The 11,249-nt window shown below is 44.9% G+C and overlaps 1 pseudogene; it reads right to left on the bottom strand.

Moving 5' to 3' along the window:
* Positions 1 to 850: 850 nt before the first annotated feature.
* The window catches only part of LOC135522997 (nuclear pore membrane glycoprotein 210-like), a 30,113-nt pseudogene continuing 19,714 nt past the window's right edge, over positions 851 to 11,249 (bottom strand).

Here is an 11,249-nt window from a genome sequence, read left to right as displayed (position 1 = left end):
CTGAAGTAAGGTGATGATTAATATTTACTGCTATTGATGTAAAATATTACGAGGTCTTTAAGAGTTTATTCGGAAGATAAAAGCTCTATAAATATTCTTTCATGGTGCCCTGACTTTCTAGTTAATTACATTTACATGATTAACTCAATCAGGTAATATTAATTACAAAGAAAGGATTTTATAGAATGTCATATCACTTAATTCGGCATAGCCAAAGACACGACAGGACTATCAGATCGTGAGAAACAAGATTCTCTGGTCTAATGAAACCAAGATTGAACTCTTTTGCCTGAACGCCAAGCATCACGTCTGGAGGAAACCTGGCACCATCCCTACGGTAAAGCATGGTGGAGGCAGCATCATGCTGTGGGGATGTTTTTCAGCGGCAGGGACTGGGAGACTAGTCAGGATCTAGGGAAAGATGAACGGAGGAAAGTACAGAGAGATCCTTGATGAAAACCTGCTCCAGAGCGGTTCACCTTCCAACAGGACAATGACCCTAAGCACACAGCCCAGACAACGTAGGAGTGGCTATGGGACAAGTCTTTGAATGTCCTTGAGTGGCCCAGCCAGAGCCCGGACTTGAACCCGATCGAACATCTCTGGAGAGACCTGACAATAGCTGTGCAACGATGTTCCATATCCAACCTGACAGAGCTTGAGAGGATCTGCAGAAACTCCCCAAATACAGAGGTGTGCCAAGCTTGTAGTGTCATACCCAAGAAGAATAGGAGGCTGTAATCACTGCCAAAGGTGCTTCAACAAAGTACTGAGTAAAGGGTCTGAATACGTAAATGTGATATTTAGTTTTTCTGCACATGCTGACAAACACAACCACACATGTTGGCTCTCACGTGTTGCTCTGTAGTGCGTAGTGCGAGTAGGGAGACATGAGGATGGATCTCGAGGTTCCTACAGCCAGCTGCATCTCCTGGTACAACTTAGAGAGGGGAGAGGAGATAGATCTGGAGGTTTCTACAGCCAGCTGCATCTCCTGGTACAACTTAGAGAGGGGAGAGGAGATCGATCTGGAGGTTCCTACAGCCAGCTGCATCTCCTGGTACAACTTAGAGAGGAGAGATCTGGAGGTTCCTACAGCCAGCTGCATCTCCTGGTACAACTTAGAGAGGAGAGCAATCTGGAGGTTCCTACAGCCAGCTGCATCTCCTGGTACAACTTAGAGAGAAGAGAAATCTGGAGGTTCCTACAGCCAGCTGCATCTTCTGGTACAACTTAGAGAGGAGAGAAATCTGGAGGTTCCTACAGCCAGCTGTATCTCCTGGTACAACTTAAGAGAGGAGAGAGGAGATGAGAGGACAGGACGGGAGTAGAAAGGAGTAAAGAGTGGAGAGGAGAGGTTATCATACTACAGACATAAACTACTCAAAAACAACCTATAAACAAATGTCTCAAAAGCAGGAGGTGAAAAAGCAGGAGGTCGACCCAGTGTGTTTACCAGTATCTGTATCTCGTCAGAGAGCTGCTGGTGGGAGGCTGATGTGTGATTGGCCAGCTGAACTGTCACTCTCAAACTGGTCCTGCCCGCTGCCCACACCAGCACAGAGAAACTATGGGTAGGAGAGACAGTCACCCCTGCCCAAAACACACACACACACACACACACACACACACACACACACACACACACACACACACACACACACACACACACACACACACACACACACACACACACACACACACACACACACACACACACACACACACACACACACACACACACACACACACACACACACACACAGAGTCAGAGTGAACAGAAACCTAGAGTCAGAGTTAACAGAAACCTAGAGTCAGAGTTAACAGAAACCTAGAGTCAGAGTTAACAGAAACCTAGAGTCAGAGTAAAAGCTGCAATATGTAACTTTTGGGTGACCGATCAAATTTTAAAATAAATGTGTGTTATATATCTGTCATTCTCATTGAAAGCAAGTCTAAGATGGTGTATTCTTTTGTGTTTGCATATTTTACCTACGGTATTGTACATTAATTTCAAACAGCTGAAAATAAAACATTTTGGTTATGGAAAATATATTTCACAGGGGTTTAGATGGTATAATGATTCTCTGCACGATACTTGCTTGTTTTGCACATAAACTGATATTAGGCGAACTATTAGAATTTTAGCAAGTAGGAAATGTCAGAGTGATTTCTGCATTGTGTCAGCGTGACCAGAAACCCACCAGTGGCTCCTCCTGAACCATCATTTTAGAAACACTGATAATGTGTATTTGGATACCTGTCCGACGCTGCCCAGTGTCAGTGCCAGACTTCGTGGCTGCAGGGTGAATCTGGGGTAGACCTGCATATGAAAACAACGTACAGTTCATCAGGACTGTATACAGACTGTATACTATAGTTGTATGGTGTTTTGTGACAGTTAATCAGGACTGTATAGACTGTATACTATAGTTTTATGGTGTGTTGTGACAGTTAATCAGGACTGTATAGACTGTATACTATAGTTTTATTGTGTGTTGTGGCAGTACATCAGGACTGTATAGACTTTATACTATAGTTGTATGGTGTGTTGTGACAGTACATCAGGACTGTATAGACTTTATACTATAGTTGTATGGTGTGTTGTGACAGTACATCAGGACTGTATACTGTATACTAGTTTTATGGTGTGTTGTGACAGTACATCTGGACTGTATATAGACTGTATACTATAGTTTTATGGTGTGTTGTGACAATACATCAGGACTGTATACTATAGTTTTATGGTGTGTTGTGACAATACATCAGGACTATATAGACAGTACATTATAGTTTTATGGTGTGTTGTGACAGTACATCAGGACTGTATACTATAGTTTTATGGTGTGTTGTGACAGTACATTAGGACTGTATACTATAGTTTTATGGTGTGTTGTGACAATACATCAGGACTATATAGACAGTACATTATAGTTTTATGGTGTGTTGTGACAGTACATCAGGACTGTCATACAGACTGTATACTATAGTTTTATGGTGTGTTGTGACAATACATCAGGACTGTATAGACTGTATATTATAGTTTTATGGTGTGTTGTGACAGTACATCAGGACTGTATACCATAGTTTTATGGTGTGTTGTGACATTACATCAGGACTGTATAGACTGTATACTATAGTTTTATGGTGTGTTGTGACAATACATCAGGACTGTATAGACTGTATATTATAGTTGTATGGTGTGTTGTGGCAGTACATCAGGACTGTATAGACTTTATACTATAGTTGTATGGTGTGTTGTGACAGTACATCAGGACTGTATACTGTATACTAGTTTTATGGTGTGTTGTGACAGTACATCTGGACTGTATATAGACTGTATACTATAGTTTTATGGTGTGTTGTGACAATACATCAGGACTGTATACTATAGTTTTATGGTGTGTTGTGACAATACATCAGGACTATATAGACAGTACATTATAGTTTTATGGTGTGTTGTGACAGTACATCAGGACTGTATACTATAGTTTTATGGTGTGTTGTGACAGTACATTAGGACTGTATACTGTATACTAGTTTTATGGTGTGTTGTGACAGTACATCAGGACTGTATAGACTGTATATTATAGTTTTATGGTGTGTTGTGACAGTACATCAGGACTGTATACCATAGTTTTATGGTGTGTTGTGACATTACATCAGGACTGTATAGACTGTATACTATAGTTTTATGGTGTGTTGTGACAATACATCAGGACTGTATAGACTGTATATTATAGTTGTATGGTGTGTTGTGACAGTACATCAGGACTGTATACTATAGTTTTATGGTGTGTTGTGACAATACATCAGGACTGTATAGACTGTATACTATAGTTGTATGGTGTGTTGTGACAGTACATCAGGACTGTATACTATAGTTTTATGGTGTGATGTGACAATACATCAGGACTGTATAGACTGTATACTATAGTTGTATGGTGTGTTGTGACAATACATCAGGACTGTATAGACTGTATACTATAGTTGTATGGTGTGTTGTGACAATACATCAGGACTGTATAGACTGTATACTATAGTTGTATGGTGTGTTGTGACAATACATCAGGATTGTATAGACTGTATACTATAGTTTTATGGTGTGTTGTGACATTACATCAGGACTGTATAGACTGTATACTATAGTTTTATGGTGTGTTGTGACAATACATCAGGACTGTATAGACTGTATACTATAGTTTTATGGTGTGTTGTGACAGTACATCAGGACTGTCATACAGACTGTATACTATAGTTTTATGGTGTGTTGTGACAGTACAGCAGGACTGTATAGACTGTATATTATAGTTTTATGGTGTGTTGTGACAGTACATCAGGACTGTATAGACTGTATAATTAAGCAATAAGCCCCGAGGGGGTGTGGTATATGGCCAATATACCACGGCTCAGGGCTGTTCTTAGGCACAACGTATCGCAGAGTGCCTGGTCACAGCCCTTAGCTGTGGTATATTGGCCATATACCCCAAACCCCCAAGGTGCTTTATTGCTATTATAAACTGGTCACCAACGTAATTAGAGCAGCAATAATACATGTTTTGTCATACCTGTGGTGTACACAGCTGGCAGCCAATCAGCATTCAGGGCTCCAACCACCCAGTTTCTTATATAGATTTATGTTGTGTTGTGTGCATTGCTCTCTGGGTTATGATTGGTTGTCTACCTGTAGCTGTTTGTGAGAGGAGGTCCGGACACTCCCACTGCTGTCCACTGCAGACAGGTGAAGACTGACCACTTCCACTGTCTGACCTGACACACGGTAACCTACGGAGACGCTGTCCAACGGCCCTGCAGGCCTACTCACACACACGTTTATGTACCAGGCTGATTAAATATTTCACACATCTCTATCCAGTGAAATGTTTCTGAGGAATGTGGACATAACAGACAGAATGTACACACACGGGTACTTACTCCACAGTGAAGATGGGTGAGGAGGGGGTCAGTTTGAGGTGCATCAGAGGAAGATAACGATGTAGGAACGGTTGCCTGTTAGACTCTAGAACACGCACACGAACCAGAGCACTGTGGTCCACCTCCACCTGACACACACACACACACACACACACACACACACACACACACACACACACACACACACACACACACACACACACACACACACACACACACACACACACACACACACACACACACACACGCACGTCGTGTCTTATAATCCAACAGAATGAGAGGACACTCACAATGTCAACAGAGTCTATCTGGAAGTCAGTGATGTCAGAGAAGGAGATGGAGGCACCTCAACCCAGAGTCTCACAGAGCGTTCACAGTCAGCGCACTGACACCCCTATCAGACCACAGCAAAATCACAGTCTACTTAAACAGAGCAATACTCAATCATGAGGCATCAAAGCCAAAGGAACTGAGTAACATTAAGAAATGCTATAGATGGAAGGAATGCAGTTTGGAAACATACCAAAAAACAATTAGGCAACAGCAAATTCAATCCCTTTGAGACAATTTCCTGGGTAAAACGTTCCACTGTAATAGTGAAGGTGTAAACTTGGCAGTAGAAAATCTTAACAGTATATTTGACCTCTCAGCTTCCCTATCAAATCTAAAAAAACTCAAATAGAAAACCGAAGAAAATTAACAACAATGACAAATGGTTTGATGAAGAATGCAAAAATCTAAGAAAGAAATTGAGAAACCTGTCCAACCAAAAACATAGAGACCCGGAAAACCTGAGTCTACGCCTTCACTATGGTGAATCACTAAAACAATACAGAAATACACCACGGAAAAAGAAGGAACAACATGTCAGAAATCAGCTCAATGTAATTGAAGAATCCATAGACTCTAACCACTTCTGGGAAAATTGGAAAACACTAAACAAACAACAACACGAAGAATTATCTATCCAAAATGGAGATGTATGGGTAAACCACTTCTCCAATCTTTTTGGCTCTATAACAAAGAATAAAGAGCAAAAACATATACATGATCAAATACAGATCTTAGAATCAACTATTAAAGACTACCAGAACCCACTGGATTCTCCAATTACATTGAACGAGTTACAGGACAAAATAAAAACCCTCCAACCCAAAAAGGCCTGTGGTGTTGATGGTATCCTCAATAAAATGATCAAATATACAGACAACAAATTACAATTGGCTATACTAAAACTCTTTAACATCATTCTTAGCTCTGGCATCTTCCCCAATATTTGGAACCAAGGACTGATCACCCCAATCCACAAAAATGGAGACAAATTTGACCCCAATAACTACCGTGGAATATGCGTCAACAGTAACCTTGTGAAAATCCTCTGCATTATCATTAACAGCAGACTCGTACACTTCCTCAATGAAAACAATGTACTGAGCAAATGTCAAATTGGCTTTTTACTAAATTACCGTACAACAGACCATGTATTCACCCTGCACACCCTAATTGACAACCAAACAAACCAAGAATCCGAAGTCAAATGTCTGCTGTTTGCTGATGATCTTTTACTTCTGTCACCAACCAAGGAGGGCCTACAGCAGCACCTAGATCTTATGCACAGATTCTGTCAGACCTGGGCCCTGACAGTAAATCTCAGTAAGACCAAAATAATGGTGTTCCAAAAAAGGTCCAGTCACCAGGACCACAAATACAAATTCCATCTAGACACTGTTGCCCTAGAGCACACAAAAAACTATACATACCTTGGCCTAAACATCAGCGCCACAGGTAACTTCCACAATGCTGTGAACGATCTGAGAGACAAGGCAAGAAGGGCATTCTATGCCATCAAAAGGAACATACATTTCAACATACCAATTAGGATTTGGCTAAAAATACTTGAATCAGTCATAGAGCCCATTGCCCTTTATGGTTGTGAGGTCTGGGGTCCGCTCACCAACCAAGACTTCACAAAATGGGACAAACACCAAATTGAGACTCTGCCTGCAGAATTCTGCAAAAATATCCTCCGTGTACAACGTAGAACACCAAATAATGCATGCAGAGCAGATACCCGCTAATGATCAAAATCCAGAAAAGAGCCGTTAAATTCTACAACCACCTAAAAGGAAGCGATTCCCAAACCTTCCATAACAAAGCCATCACCTACAGAGAGATGAACCTGGAGAAGAGTCCCCTAAGCAAGCTGGTCCAGGGGCTCTGTTCAGAAACACAAACACACCCCACAGAGCCCCAGGACAGCAGCACAATTAGACCCAACCAAATCATGAGAAAACAAAAAGATAATTACTTGACACATTGGAAAGAATTAACAAAAAAATAGAGCAAACTAGAATGCTATTTGGCCCTAAACAGAGAGTACACAGCGGCAGAATACCTGACCACTGTGACTGACCCAAAATTAAGGAAAGCTTTGACTATGTACAGACTCAGTGAGTATAGCCTTGCTATTGAGAAAGGCCGCCGTAAGCAGACATGGCTCTCAAGAAAAGACAGGCTATGTGCACACTGCCCACAAAATGAGGTGGAAACTGAGCTGCACTTCCTAACCTCCTGCCCAATGTATGACCATATTAGAGACACATATTTCCCTCAGATTACAAAGATCCACAAAGAAAACATACCCAATTTTTCCACAGTGTGCAATTACAGCAGCAAGATTTGTGACCTGTTGCCACAAGAAAAGGGCAACCAGTGAAGAACAAACACCATTGTAAATACAACCCATATTTATGCTTATTTATTTTCCCTTGTGTACTTTAACCATTTGTACATTGTTACAACACTGTATATATAATAATATAATATGACATTTGTAATGTCTTTATTGTTTTGAAACTTCTGTATGTGTAATGTTTACTGTTAATTTTTATTGTTTATTCCACTTTTGTATATTATCTACCTCACTTGCTTTGGCAATGTTAACACATGTTTCCTATGACAATAAAGCCCCTTGAATTGAATTGAATTGATATGAGAGATATGAGAGAGAGCGATATGAGCAAGAGAGAGATATGAGAGAGAGAGAGATGAGAGAGACAGAGATATAAGAGAGATATGAGAGAGAGACAGAGAGAGAGATGAGAGAGAGAGACAGAGATATAATATAGATATGAGAGAGAGAGAGACAGAGATATAAGAGAGATATGAGAGAGAGAGAGACAGAGATATAAGAGAGATATGAGAGAGAGAGACAGAGATATAAGAGAGATATAAGAGAGAGATGAGAGAGATAGAGAGAGAGAGACAGAGATATAAGAGAGATATGAGAGAGAGAGAGAGAGAGAGAGAGTTGTTACTGTTGTCCGGTTGACAATTTTGATTCTCATTTTTATATTGTAAATATCCAAAATAAGATTTGGCAATATATACATTGTTACGTCATGCCAGTAAAGCAAATTAAATTGAATTTAATTGAATTGAGAGAGAGACAGAGATATAAGAGAGAGAGAGAGAGAGAGAGAGGTAGAGAAAGAGTTAAAGAGAGAGAGATAGAGAGACAGTGTCACACCCTGACCATAGTTTGCTTTGTATGTTTCTATGTTTTGTTTGGTCAGGGTGTGATCTGAGTGGGCATTCTATGTTACATGTCTAGTTTGTCTATTTCTATGTTTGGCCTGATATGGTTCTCAATCAGAGGCAGGTGTTAGTCATTGTCTCTGATTGGGAACCATATTTAGGTCTCCTGTTTGGTGTTGGGTTTTGTGGGTGATTGTTCCTGTCTCTGTGTTTGTTTGCACCAGGTTTTTTCACGTTTATTGTTCTTGTATTGATCGTGTTTTCATCTTTATTAAAGATGTATACAAGTAACCACGCTGCATTTTGGTCCGCCTCTCCTTCAACTCAAGAAAACCATTACAGAATCACCCACCACAACAGGACCAAGCGGCGTGTTGACAGGCAGCAGCAGCAGGAGCAACAAAGTCTGGATTATACAACTTACAACGTTACCAGCTCCGCGTATCGGCCGGGCTTGAGTGAGAATCAAGCCAAGTGCCATGAAGCCGTCTCTACGCATCTGGTCTCCAGTGTGTCTCCTTGGGCCAGCTTACATGGCACCAGCCTTGCGCACGGTGTCCCCGGTTCACTTGCATAGCCCAGTGCGGGCTATTCCACCTCGCCGCACTGGCAGAGCGACCGGGAGCATTCAACCAGGTAAGGTTGGGCAGGCTCCGTGCTCAAGAGCTCCAGTGCGCCTGCACGGTCCGGTCTATCCAGTACCACCTCCACGCACCAGCCCTCCGGTGGCAGCTCCCTGCACCAGGCTTCCTGTGCGTGTCCTCGGACCAGTGCCAGCGCCACGCATCAGGCCTACAGTGCGCCCCGTCTGTCCAGCGCTGCCGGAGCCTTCCTCCTCTCCAGCGCTGCCAGAGTCTCCCGCCAGCCCAGAGGCGCCAGAGCCCCTCAGCCCAGAAAAAAAGGAGGTTATTCACAGTGGCATTTGCAATGTGTCAGAGTAGTTATAAAGGGAGGGAGATAAGAGGAGACACAGGATGACGTTACGGGGACGAGGTTTCCTATAATATGACTGGCCCAAACAAATTCCATTTACGTCCTAAAAGTAAACATAGACACAATGCAAACATGAACAGAGTGATGGGTAAAGTGTTGTTAGATAAGGATAGATGCAGACGGAGAGTGGGAGAGACGCAGGTGGAGAGTGGGAGAGATGCAGGTGGAGAGTGGGAGAGACGCAGGTGGAGAGTGGGAGAGACGCAGGTGGAGAGTGGGAGAGACGCAGGTGGAGAGTGGGAGAGACGCAGGTGGAGAGTGGGAGAGACGCAGGTGGAGAGTGGGAGAGACGCAGGTGGAGAGTGGGAGAGACGCAGGTGGAGAGTGGGAGAGACGCAGGTGGAGAGTGGGAGAGACGCAGGTGGAGAGTGGGAGAGACGCAGGTGGAGAGTGGGAGAGACGCAGGTGGAGAGTGGGAGAGACGCAGGTGGAGAGTGGGAGAGACGCAGGTGGAGAGTGGGAGAGACGCAGACGGAGAGTGGGAGAGACGCAGACGGAGAGTGGGAGAGACGCAGGTGGAGAGTGGGAGAGACGCAGGTGGAGAGTGGGAGAGACGCAGGTGGAGAGTGGGAGAGACGCAGGTGGAGAGTGGGAGAGACGCAGGTGGAGAGTGGGAGAGACGCAGGTGGAGAGTGGGAGAGACGCAGGTGGAGAGTGGGAGAGACGCAGGTGGAGAGTGGGAGAGACGCAGGTGGAGAGTGAGAGAGACGCAGGTGGAGAGTGGGAGAGACGCAGGTGGAGAGTGGGAGAGACGCAGGTGGAGAGTGGGAGAGACGCAGGTGGAGAGTGGGAGAGACGTAGGTGGAGAGTGGGAGAGACGCAGGTGGAGAGTGGGAGAGACGCAGGTGGAGAGTGAGAGAGACGCAGGTGGAGAGTGGGAGAGACGCAGGTGGAGAGTGGGAGAGACGCAGGTGGAGAGTGGGAGAGACGCAGGTGGAGAGTGGGAGAGACGCAGGTGGAGAGTGGGAGAGACGTAGGTGGAGAGTGGGAGAGACGCAGGTGGAGAGTGGGAGAGACGCAGGTGGAGAGTGGGAGAGACGCAGGTGGAGAGTGGGAGAGACGCAGGTGGAGAGTGGGAGAGACGCAGGTGGAGAGTGAGAGAGACGCAGGTGGAGAGTGGGAGAGACGCAGGTGGAGAGTGGGAGAGACGCAGGTGGAGAGTGGGAGAGACGCAGGTGGAGAGTGGGAGAGACGCAGGTGGAGAGTGGGAGAGACGTAGGTGGAGAGTGGGAGAGACGCAGGTGGAGAGTGGGAGAGACGCAGGTGGAGAGTGGGAGAGACGCAGGTGGAGAGTGAGAGAGACGCAGGTGGAGAGTGGGAGAGACGCAGGTGGAGAGTGGGAGAGACGCAGGTGGAGAGTGGGAGAGACGCAGGTGGAGAGTGGGAGAGACGCAGGTGGAGAGTGGGAGAGACGTAGGTGGAGAGTGGGAGAGACGCAGGTGGAGAGTGGGAGAGACGCAGGTGGAGAGTGGGAGAGACGCAGGTGGAGAGTGGGAGAGACGCAGGTGGAGAGTGGGAGAGACGCAGGTGGAGAGTGGGAGAGACGCAGGTGGAGAGTGAGAGAGACGCAGGTGGAGAGTGGGAGAGACGCAGGTGGAGAGTGGGAGAGACGCAGGTGGAGAGTGGGAGAGACGCAGGTGGAGAGTGAGAGAGACGCAGGTGGAGAGTGGGAGAGACGCAGGTGGAGAGTGGGAGAGACGCAGGTGGAGAGTGGGAGAGACGCAGGTGGAGAGTGGGAGAGACGCAGGTGGAGAGTGGGAGAGACGCAGGTGGAGAGTGGGAGA

The sequence above is a fragment of the Oncorhynchus masou genome, chromosome 30 (genome assembly GCF_036934945.1).
Source record: "Oncorhynchus masou masou isolate Uvic2021 chromosome 30, UVic_Omas_1.1, whole genome shotgun sequence".
Taxonomy (NCBI): domain Eukaryota; kingdom Metazoa; phylum Chordata; class Actinopteri; order Salmoniformes; family Salmonidae; genus Oncorhynchus; species Oncorhynchus masou.
This window is presented reverse-complemented; position numbering and strand designations above follow the sequence as displayed.